Genomic DNA, 13,170 nt, shown 5'->3' with positions numbered 1-13,170 from the left:
TGGGCAACTGCCATGCTCTGTAATGCTCTGAACATATTAAGATAAACCAGTTAATTGTTAACCCGCTGTCCGCTCATCATTATTTATATTAAGAAGATATTACAGCTGCCATGACAACAACACAAGCCAAAGCTGCTGCCCCAAACTTCAGCCTCGCATGAGTAGCCTACCAATCTGCCATAGCTTTGACCCAACCAGTAATGGCTTCTGGTAGACTTATGTCATTATAATGTAATGTGCGGAGGCTGGTGGACTCATTGTAATACATGGAATGGAATAAGGAAAGGTATCAAACACATACTATTCCTTATTCTATAACATGCATTACAATGAGCCCGTCCTCCGATTTCTACCTCTACTAGCCTCCCCTGGTATAGGACAACATTACATTATAATGACATAATGGTATATGCACTCTTATGACCATGCCTACTGTATATGACTTATCATTACAAAAGGGATATGGATTACATTAATAACTGCTTTAGTGTTTGTGAATATACCTTACATGTGGAAGTAAAACTCTTACTGCCCTATACGGTAGGCTACTAATAATACTACACGGTACTAATAATACTCAATTCACTTGTCTAGTGCAAATTATAATACTGCATTGTTCACATTATAGCCTACTGTACTCACTGCCGATACTTGATATTCTGACAACTCGTTAACTTGCCATTAAATAAGTTAAATGAATCAAATACATAGATACTTATCCATACAAATACATAGATACTTATCCATCCAAAATGTAATTTTAAGTAATTATGGTATCTAAGAGAAACCTGGTTGACAAGAGAAACCACGTATGATCCATATTAGACATTGGCAGCGCATCTGTGTCACGCGTGTTTTCCACATGGAAGACCCAAGGCCAAGAGGCCATCCTCAAGGTCCGAGGGCGACACGAGTTTGCATGTCTCAGACAGGGCTACCTCAAAATGCAAGTGTGATTTCCAGATCACCTCTGCTACATCTGGTCTTGTACTTGTCACGAAATGCTACCACAATGAAGGAGGATCACAATGTCCAAGGCCCTTTCTCAATTGTCATAAACTTGACTCCTTGCGTCCACTACCCCTTCTCAAAAAGCTTTCTCAAAAAGCATTGGAGGAGAATATCTAAGGGAATATATCTCCTCCAATGTGTTTGGACTAGGAAGCCAGTGGAGGACCGAGGAGAGGAGGTGGAGAATCGAGTTTCTAATTAAGAAAGGGCCGAGGCTTATGTATTTCCTTGCTCACTAGTCTCAAGTTTGACCACACAGGAGCGATACTTCACTGACTATGCGCAGCAACACAAATAGAATACATGAGCAGCACCTGCAAGGGAAAGCAGTATGTCCCACCTCTGATCTATGTGCTGACTTTGATAAATCACTCTAAGGTATACAGAGCCTCCACTGGCTAAACCCCCAAGATAGCAGAGCAGACAAAGCAGGTAAAGGTCCATTGAAAATGTTTTAATGTTGATCGAGCTGGTCCTCAGGGTCTCGTGTGGCAGTTATATCGTAGAAGGAAAGTGTATGGTAGATGCAGGGACTGATTTATTGATGTATTGCTTCCTTCCATATGTCCAGGTTGTTGAATGGAAACAATGGCTTATAGGGAATAATGCATAGTGTATAAATTATTGATCGGTGAGTGTATACTGTACATTATTCATCAGTCAAGTCTTTCATTTATCAGTAAATATTCGGCTTGCTTATGTGGGACCAGTGTTATTATATTGTTGTCATATTCAAATACATATGATTGATTTGATTGATTGATCAGATGACTAATAATAATAATAACTAATAATAATACATTTTTAGCATGCAGTACACATTCAGTTATTATCATAACATAGTTGGGATTTTTTTTTCCGTTGCTTGTGTTTGTGTATAATGCATGTGGCTGGCTCAGTCAATACCCATAAAACTAATCTCTGAATATGCCTAAGTGAGCTGTACCCATTCTGAGCACATCTCTCAAGCTCTAATCCACAAAAAAAGAAAAACATAATTTGACATTTATCAGAATGGAAGCTAATAAGTGTCATGGCCAGAAAAAGCATGAAACCCAAAGCAAGAAACGTGCCTGGGCACAGCACAGTCCCGTCACGTGTTATGCTCTGATTGATCAGATGGAGGTGGAAAAAAACACGCAGATGTACTCATTTCAGATGTACACAACGTGTAGGTTAATGGCGAGGCCAAATATCCCGTTCTCTCTCCATGGAATCAAGTTCCATATTTGTGACACATTTTAGTCGTTTGGTCCGCTGCTGATCGTCAACCAATCAAAATGTTCAGACTTTTCTTTTGAAACACGGAACCACGTTTCAACGTTGTTGAGAATCACAACACAAATTCGCTAGTCAAGCCAAAATACTGCAATGCAATGGATTCGGTGAGTAATCCCCACTGCTACCTAGTTAACTATAACACTACTTTACATTGTTAGCAGGCTCACAAAACCAGCGGTGTTAGTTGACTAGCGAGTGTGTCATTGATTTTCAACAACGGAACATGTATTCACATTTTTTCGAAAGAAAAGTCTGATCATTACATCAGATCCCGATATGCGGACCAAAGCATTAGAACGTGTCACATACCCCATTCTCTTCATGGACATCAAGTTCCATATTAGTCCTCTCATGGTGGGCAGGAACATATTAGTCCTCTCATGATAGGCAGGAACATATTAGCCTCTCACAGAGAACAGGAACATGAGCCCGCCTGAGCAAACAAACATCAGTGGGCAGTTTGATCTATGGATGTTGTGTTCCCTATTCATTATATTATATTACTTCTATGTTGCACAACAAAGGTCTCAGTGAGTCAGTGTGTTCCTCATAAACCAAGTGGTGCTCTGTGGCTCTGTAGTTGGTAGAGCATGGCGCTAACAACCCATTGGATTGTAGGTTCGATTCCCGCTGGGACCACATATATATATATACTGAAAAATGTATGCACTAATTGTAATGTAAAGTTGTAAAGTTACTTTGGATGAAAGTGTCAGGTAAATGGCATGTACTGTGTATAAACGAAACACTGTAATGGCAGGAGTACTCAGGCAAAGGACTCAAATGCACGACTCAGAGACAAAAAATCTTGAGTCAAAAAGAATAGTCTTTACTTAAAAATAAAAAGCAAGGTTTGGTACACAGGTAGGCACATAATCCGGCAGGGGGTAGGCAAATGACAAGGTCTGAGAGCAATTCAAATAAACACTAGGGAAAATCGCTGGAATGTTTGATGAGAAGTACAAAAACACACTGGCACCGAGACGGGAACACGCAAACTAAACACACTGTAGAGGGAAGGGTGATGAGGGACAGGTGAAGCCAATCAGGGCGGGGTAGACATCACATAGGCGGGAAACACACAGGGGCAGTGAAGTGAAGTGTCTGAAACGAGAGACGAGGTGAGTATATCAAAATAAAACTGAACTGAACATGGCTGCTGTAGCACTCATCTTAAGGAAGCTGGCTATACCCAGACAACCTCAATTATTTCCACCCATCTCCAACCTCCTCGTTCTCAGCAAGATTCTGCAGTTGCCTCTCAACTCCAGAACCACATGTAACACTACCAACTGTACAATACGGATTCAGTGCCAAGCACAGCACAGAAAAACGGCTCTGGTCAAGGTGGTCAGTGATCTCCTCTTGGCTGCTGATGATAGCAATATCAATATACTCATTCTCCTTGACCTCTCCACGGCTTCTGATACTATCTCACACAACATCCTCTTGAACCGACTTGATCCGCCCCAGCACCAGTGAAACAAGACGTCCATCAGGGCTCCGTTCCTGGCCCGCTACTGTTCACCATCTACCTCCTCCCACTTGGCGAAATCAACAGCCTTGGAAACACAACCTCAAATCGTACACATATGCTGATGACACCCAGCTCTACCTCCACACCAAACCCTCTGCTGCCCTCCCTCCCCCCTCCCTCATCTCCTTCCTCCATGAAATCAAAGAAGGGATGACCACCAAACTTCTCAAACTCAACAGCAATAAAACGGAACTCATGGTTGTTGAGTCAAGACCCTCCTTCAAAAGGTCAGCAACCTCGTTCTCACCATTGACGGCTGTTCCATCTGCCCCTCCTCGGAGGTCAGGAACCTGGGGGTCTTGCAGAAGACAACCCTTTCCTTTGAACCCCACATACGGTCAGTCACCAAGTCTGCCTTCTTCCATCTCAAAACCATCACCCGTCTCCGACCTTCACTCTCTGATACCTCTGCCAAAACATGAATACATGCTTTTGTCACCTCCCGCCTGGATTATTGTAACACACTAACACAATTAAGGCACTCCATGGCCTGGCTCCTGCCTACCAAACTGACCTTCTCCACCCCTACAACCCTGTAAGTGGTCTCCGATCCTCCGATGTTGATCTACTCGTCATACTCCGCACTAGGCGACGCACACTTGGCGACCGTGCCTTTTCTGTTGCTGCACCCAAGCTGTGGAACACCCTTCCATCTGCCATCCGATGCTCTGATACTCTCAATACGTTCAAGCCCAGACTCAAGACCCATCTGTTCAGACCCGCCTTCGTACAGCATGGCATGGGTCCTGAGTAACACTATCCCCCATAGCTGCCTGAGCCTGAATACAATTTTATCTTCTGTATCTTTATTCTGTTTTTGTTTGTTTTGTTGTTCTTGTTTTTGTTTTTTGTCCTGCTTCTCTTTGTCTTCTATACAGTGTCCTTGAGTTTGAGAAAGGTGCTTTTAAATAAAATATATTATTATTATTATTATCATTATTATCATTATTATTATTAGACAAAAGAATGTACTGATGTATTAATGTACTTGTTGTAAGTCACTTTGGATAAAGGCGTCTGCTAAATATCTGAAATGTAAAAGTAAATTACATAAACGTAGCAAGTACATGGCAAAGGTTGATGGAGGTGGCAAACCTTCTACCTCTAGTTCATATACCATCTGCCCAGTGCTCACCCAATCATTTGTCCTTGTGAGGGATGTACAATATTTCCATATGCTGCTGTATGTTCAAAGCAGTAATTGCACATAAAAAAAGACTACATTTACAAGTGAATGCATGGCATTAACCGTATACAGCGTTCGTCTTTTGTTCTGTGGACTATGTCTAATTCAAGTGTCAGGACATGAAAAGCCCTCCCCCAGATGTCCTGCTGAATTGTGTTCCATGAACCATATTCCTACTAATGTGACATTAACTGTGAGATGAGAAGATAGAAGACAGAAATAGCAACCTGCATTCTCTATGAAGAATGGCTAATGGATCTATTTAGCTTCTGTTTAAAGAGCAAAAATAAAAGGGATCTTTGAGCCTTGAGAGTCCACTGTCATTTGAGTCACCAGGTGCTTTGCAGTATCTCAATGGAGACGGCACATGATCCAGGACACTCTTGAAAAATAGACGCTAACTCAATGAGTCTAACCTGCACAAATGGATGTTAATTAAACTCAGAGTTAATAATAATGTGCAAGATGTTAGTTATGTACTGTAACTGTATGCAAATTGTGTCTACGGTAATTATCGTATAATCAGGGCGACCAAAGCGACTTACAACAAATACATTTGACTAAGTAAGTGAATCATCTATCCACCAGTCATAGCAGGAAAAAGTATTCTATGCTCAGGCCTGGGGCCATTGGCAGTCGTTGTGCTAGAAGAAGGAAGAATATATATTATATACACACACACATACATATACATATATATACATACAGTATATGTGTGTATATATATAGTATTTTTGGGGTGTTTCACCAGCCTCCCCTGCATTCAACACTACATGATGCTGATACCTCAGTAAGGTAGAACACACCAACGTCACAGGTATGAATCCTGCCTGAAGGTCTGTACTTTATATCCTTTCATCCCTCCAGAAACACTGTCCTCTAACCCCCCCCCGCCTCCTCTAACCCCCCCCCCCCCCCCCCCATCCCCAGGCTTTCTCTCTCTCTCTCTCTCTCTTTCTCTCTCTCTGTCTCCCTTTAGAAGAGTTGAGAACTAAAACCTAGAGAGGCTCTGTATGAGTCTGTCTCTGTATGCTGCGTAAACACATCCAGCAGATGGCAATTTGGTGGATGAAAGCGTCTTCTAGGAGGGCCATCAAAGACACTGTGATCTGTGCAGCTCATGGACAACTTTGTGAGCAGAGAACTCATCTTTTTTTCTTTTAGGACTAAGCCTATGTTCAGTCCTTTTCATCCTTTTCTTAGTTGATGCTATTGTGGGGAGAACACGTAATTGTACATTAACAGGCTCTACTCAAAGCTAAGAATTTGATAAAAGCTTCTCAATTAGAATATTATGGCGTACTCAGCTAATGCACTTTCCCGTTGGACATGCTAATGTGGGGGCTTTTTAAAAAAACAACAGTACCATAATGACAAGAATAGTACTTTTGCCACAGTCGATTCCAGCATGGAAATCAGGAACACGTCTATTCACACAGGAGACCAGGGAGACATACATTACATAGCCAAAAGTATTGGGACACCTGAACATCACACCCATATGTGCTTGTTGAACTTCTAATTCCAAAACAATGGGCATTAATATGGAGTTGGTCCCACCGTTGCTGCTATAGCAGCTTCCACTCTTCTACCTTCTAGACTTTCTACTAGATTTTAGAATATCGTTGCTGGGATTTGCTCCCATTCAGCCACAAGAGCATTAATGAGGTCGGGCACTGCTGTTGGACAAGGAGGACTAGCTCGCCGTCTGCGTTACAATTCATCCCAACGGTGTTCGATGGAGTTGAGGTCAGAGCTCTGTGTGCAGGCCAGTCATGTTCTCCCAGACCAAATCTGGCAAACCATGTCATTATGGACCTCGCTTTGTATATAATAATAATAATAATAATAATACATTTATTTTATAAGGCGCCTTTCATGGCACTCAAGGTCGCCGTACAACAACAAATTTAAAAACAGTTACAAAATTCAAAATACAAAATACATAGAAATATACAGTATAAAACATAGCTAGTAGCAGAGCAGCACGGGAACAGTAAATCAACAGGGATACGCCTGCGTAAACAGGTGGGTTTTGAGGTGGGTTTTGAAAGAGGAGATTGAATCAATGTTCCTGATGTCGGGGGGGAGGGAGTTCCAGAGGCGAGGGGCGGAGCGCCTGAAGGCTCTAAACCCCATGGTGGACAGACGGGCTGGGGGGACGGTCAGGTTGATGGAGGAGGCAGACCTGAGGGACCGGGTGGGAATGTTGATGTGGAGGAGGTCGGACAGATATGGAGGGGCGAGGTTATGGATGGCCTTGAAAGTATGGAGAAGGATTTTGTAATCGATGCGGTGTTTGATGGGGAGCCAGTGGAGTTGGTGTAGAATGGGGGTGATGTGACTGATGACAGGGGTTCTGGTGACAATACGGGCAGCAGCGTTCTGGACCAGTTGGATCTTGTGGAGCAGTTTGTGGGGGAGACCAAAGAGAAGGGAGTTACAGTAATCTAGGCGGGAAGTGACGAGGGAGTGGACCAAGATTGCGGCGCTGTTGGGAGTGAGTGAAGGGCGGAGGCGGTTGATATTACGAAGATGGAAGTAAGCAGATCGGATGGTGTTGTTGACGTGGGAGTGGAATGAAAGGGTGCTGTCGAGGACAACACCCAGACTCTTAACCTGGGGGGAGGGGGAAACCAAGGAGTTGTCTATGTTGAGGGTGAAACTGGGGTGCTTGGTGAGTGTGGATTTGGAGCCAATGAGAATTACCTCTGTTTTATTACTGTTTAGTTTGAGGAAATTTGAAGTGAACCAGGATTTAAGTTCATGTAGACAGGCACAGAGGGAGGAGGGAGGGAGGGTGGAAGTGGGTTTGGAGGAAACGTAGAGCTGGGTGTCGTCCGCATAACAGTGGAAATGGATGTTGTATTTACGGAAAATCAGACCAAGTGGGAGGAGGTAGATGATGAAGAGGATAGGGCCAAGGACAGAGCCCTGGGGAACACCAGAGGAGAGGGGGGACGGATGGGATGTGAATGATTTTAACTGTATAAATTGAGTGCGGCCAGAGAGATAAGAATGGAACCAGTGTAGAGGGGTGTCAGATATACCAATGTATGGGGGCATTGTCATGCTGAAACTGGAAAGGGCCTTCCCCAAACTGTGGAACTTGGAAGCATACAACTCTCTAGAATCGCATAGTATGCTGTAGAATTAAGATTTCCCTTCACTGGAACCAGGGCTGGACTGGGACAAAAATTAGGCCCTGGCATTTTTGGCCCAGACAGGCCCACCCCAATCGGTCGGACCACACCCACCAGCACAAAAATACTTGCCTTATATACTCGTCTTATATACTGTGCTGTACAGTCATATGACAAACTGTAGTATTCCCCCAAACCACTACAAAGACGACTACATACAGTAAGCAATGGTACCAGTGCAAGTAGACCAGTGTACTCAGTGATCAGATTCCAGAGCGAATTTACGAACGCAGCCTTGTTGTTCTAGATTTTTTTTTCCATTATCAACCTATCATTGCGCTTTAGAGTAAAACAAAGCACGCAACTGTCGCGTCTATCTTTTCATGGCAACTCTACATTGTGATTTAAAAGGGATATTAACTAATATTAAGTAATATTATTACTTGGTTACATTTTGCAATTGATCCGCGGTACACATGCGTGTCGAACCGTGGGGGGCGATCCGTTACACCCCTACACAGCTACCTATATTTTCCTTACCGGGTCAACGGTTACAGGCTGACTTGGCCCCGCTTCTTCTGTATCCTCTCTATCCTCTGTATCTGTACCCTGCTCCCGCTCCTTCCTGCCAGCCTCCTCTTCAACCTGTTGCTGTTGCTGCTGTGGTAAACTTGAGGGTGCAGCAAACATGTCCCTAATGTTTACACATTTGGCAGCATCTGCCTCGAGTTTCTTTTAGTTTTTCTCCCTAAGTTTTTCCCAGCCTCCCTTCCGTTTTAGTGTGCTTTTGCGCTCCATCTCTCTTAGTATCTATCTAGTAACTATCCAGGCTAACTAAATTTATTTTGCCGGCCGGCTCGGCCCAAAACTACCGCGAAACTGAGACGGAGGTCTGGTGCTGCGTGCGTGCGTGACCCCTGACCCCCTTCTCTCTGTTGATTGGGCCAGCCCAGTGTCTGTATAGAAAACCAACCAATGGGCCGCTGTCCCTGATTTATGGGCCGTTCAATGGTAGCTTCCGATTTATGGGCCGTTCGATGGTAGCTTTCGGCCGGGCCGGCTGGTAAAAAAAAAAAAAAACGATTTTTTTAAAATTTTATTTTAATTTTATTTTGCCGGTCGGCTCGGCCCAAAACTACCGCGGCCCACCGGGCAAATGCCAGGTATGCCAGATGGCCAGTCCAGCCCTGACTGGAACTAAGGGACCTAGCCCAAACCATGAAAACAGCCCCAGACAATAATTTTGTCCACATACTTTTGTCCATATAGTGTACGTTAGGTGATGGAGGTTTCATTCATTCAATTAAGACATAAAAAAAGAATACAGTTACTCTTCCGCATCAGAAATGCCCTCTTAGTTGACACATGCATGCAGGCACACACACACGTGCAGAAACACACACATAGACACAGGAAAGTCTACTGAAATTTAATTTCTGTTGGATTGTTAAAGATAATACACAGCATTGTGGAGCAGTAAATTGCTTTTAGGTCATGGTGCTTAAGGTTCCCCTGGTTCAATTTATGTCTCCTTTCATGAGGGAGGAAAGAGTGAGCCATCAAATACCCATCTCCAGATGGAACACTATCTCTTAATAGGATGAGTCATCAAATAACTATCTTCAGATTAAAGACTGTTCCTCTGAATAGGACTATTTTATCTCCTCTTCCAGCTAGACGCTTTAAAGGGGCTTTTGCAGGAACATTGTATAAAGGATCCAGAGAGCACCAACAGTAGCAGTAGAGTGAACAGGGTTTTTTCCTTTACACACAAGGTGCTGTAAAAATACCAAAATTCAATTTCGACAAATGTACCATTCTAAAATAACCCTTGACCTTATGCTGTCTGATAGCTACACTCCATCTTTGTCAGACTATTTTTTCAAATATATATATATATATTATAATATGTTCAATGTCATTTATGCTGCCTTCTTGGCCAGGGTACACTTTAAAATGTGATGTTAAACTCAATATGTGACTTGTGAAATAAAGGATGAATAAATATGTTGTATGATGTTTAATACATCCCTGAATGAGATTGAATCAGCCATGCCTAAATAGATACTGCCGTCCTTAAGTGTGTAACTGTACATCACCAGTTTAACCAGCATCTGTTAGATGGTGCTTCACTGGGTTCTAGGTACAATAGAACCCTTTACCCTTTCTACCAAGAACCATTTTGTAGGTTGTCCTACACAGTTAAGCCGAATAAACCTATGTGGTATATTCCTCATTCCATTCCATGCTTTTTCTATGTGGTCCTATGTGGCTCAGTTGGTAGAGCATTGTGTGAACAACAGCTTAGGTTGTGTGTTTGTTTCCCGCTGGGACCATATGCTTCTTCGGCGTATGGGTAGTTGTTTTCCTCTCCACTCCACCAGGCTCGGGGCCGAGGGGCTACCCTTTTACCACCCCAAGACCTGGTTGAGGGCCTCACCCGGGCTATATTTCTGGACACCCCTCCAGAAGCCACGTCATCGTCTCGTCATCTAATACCGACAGACCATGCATCCCGTTGGGTGGGTGGTACACCGGGCAATCCAGGATAACATGGTCTGCGGTTTGGTCCTCTGCGCCACACTCGCACGACGCATTTGGGGCCAAGCCCCATCTGTGCATTGATGAGCGGAAACGCCCGACGCCGGTCCGGAGACGATTGAGCCTCACCCAGGATAGCCTTGGCAAGTCCATCCCGAGGGGCTCAGGGCCGGCGACTGGGATGTGGTCGCGGAGTTTGGAGGTGTCTGCCTCCCACTCCGCGCGCCACATATAATCCGCCCATCCATATGCTGAAAAATGTATGCCCTCACTGCAATGTAAAGTTGCTTTGGATAAAAGCGGCAGCTAAATGGAACGTATTATATTATACTTTACAATGAGCCAGTCCTCTGACTTCCACAGATTGCTTTCTCTCATTGCGACTCCTTTCCTTTACTTCTACAAATGTATTCCACTATTTGGCAGCAAGTCTGTATAAATCACTCTGCTAGTGTCTGGAAGGTTTCAATGACCTCTCTCAACGTTGCTCTCCTCCACAACAAAAACTGCTTAGAGGGTAATAAATATTTTCCATTCATCTTATTTACCATCAACTGACCAATGACAGACTGAACGGTCCAGGAGTGTAGACGGTTCATACGCACTAAGAGGCACAAAGAGAACCTGCCGCACTCTAATCTTACTTCTACACCGAATACATTATTCCTGTCTGTGTTTTGCCTCCAAAGGCGTGTAATCTCTTTGGCTCCTGTGGAGAAGAGGCAGAGAGGACTGGCCAATAGGAAGCTTAGCAGAGATAAGGCTTCACAGAGATTTGTCATGATCACTGTTACGACCCCCTAGAATGGTCTAGGGAATAGGGGGGGGGGGGGGGTAACAATTAAATAAACCGGGGGGACAAGAATCAGAGGAGAAACGGCAATGCAAAATTTGCAAGATTTATTGTAGAATAACAAAAACAGGTTTCCGTGAAACTCATGAACTCAAAACTACTCTATAAAACAAAGAGAAAAAAAAACGAATTAATCTATCATATTAATAATAAAGAATAAAGTATCTAACTGGCCAAGTGGTAGACAACTACCAGACATCAAATACAAATAAGACTAAAGTGACACAAACATAAGATTAACAAACACAACCTACACAATACAAAACTACAGCTGTACTAACTAAACCAACACAAAACAACTCTCAAGTTGTAGTCTGGCCCACTGGCACCATCACTGTGTCTCTCCCAGGCTTTTATCCTCCCTCCACCCTTGATTGATGATTGAGCACACCTGTGCCATCACCATGGCAATTGGTAGGAGGAAGGACAATCACCTGGGAGAGAACACAAGAAACAAAACACAGAACTACACACACTACGGACGTAACAATCACACAGAAGCTGTAATAGGGAAGCAGGTATTCCAGACCAGGTATACGCTTGGCAAATATTGTAAGTATATATGTTACGGTACATGTGGGAATACGGAACATGTGGGAAAACTAGGGTTAGGGTTAGGTGCTACGGTTAGGGGTAGGGTTAGACATGCCAGCATGTACCAAGTCGACGTAGCACCTAACCCTAACCCTAGTTTTCCCACATGTACCGTAACATATATATATATATGATATATATATATATATATATATTGTAAGAATGTGTGAGCACCTTATATAGGCCATTTAGCTGACACCTTTTATCCAAAGCGACTTACATTGCAGTGAGTGTATATATGGAATGGAATGGAATGGACTTTATTTGTCATTGCTACAGTACAGGTACCAAACAACGAAATTTAGGAGGGGTGGCTCCCCTGGTGTTAGGAAAGGAAAAAGAAAACACATTTGAGAAAAAGCATAGATGCATCACAAAGATCACAAGAAGGTAAGGAGCTGGTTTACATCAATAAAGGCTATGTACACAATCCACTGTACTATACTGCACAGATAGTCAACTAGGGTTGTCATATTGCACAAAAAGTATTTTTTCACATTATTTTAAAGTGTCACAGTTTGCAGGCTTGAAAATGTACATGTTTGTGCCTCAGCACTAGCTGCCATACAATCCGTCCAGACTGTCCTGGGCCCAGAACTTAGGCCTTTTCTGTGTTCAGGGCCTTGACGGCCCTGTGGTAGAAGCTGTTCTTCAGTCTGTTTGTCTTAGCGGCCGGGGTCCTGTACCTCCTGTTCGAGGGCAGCTTGACAAAGTGTTCGTGCCCAGGGTGGGTCGGGTCCTTGGAGATCTTGGAGGCCCTCCTGAGACAGCGTGTTTTGTACAGCTCCTCCAGAGAGGGGAGGGGGGCGCCGGTGATCTTCTGTGCTGTTCTCACGACTCTCTGTAGCTCGTTTCCCTCCGCTGTTGTGCAGCTGTGGAACCAGTTGGAGATGCCGAAGGTGAGGATGCTCTCCACTGCGCCGTGGTAGAAGGCCACCAGTATCTCCTGCTTGTTGTGTTGTTTCCTGAGGCATCTCAGGGTGTATAGCCGCTGTTGTGCCCTCTTGATGGTGCCTTTAGTGTT

The sequence above is a fragment of the Nansenia antarctica genome (assembly GCF_963989245.1).
Source record: "Nansenia antarctica genome assembly, chromosome: 16".
Taxonomy (NCBI): domain Eukaryota; kingdom Metazoa; phylum Chordata; class Actinopteri; order Argentiniformes; family Microstomatidae; genus Nansenia; species Nansenia antarctica.
Note: the sequence above shows the minus strand (reverse complement) of the source record.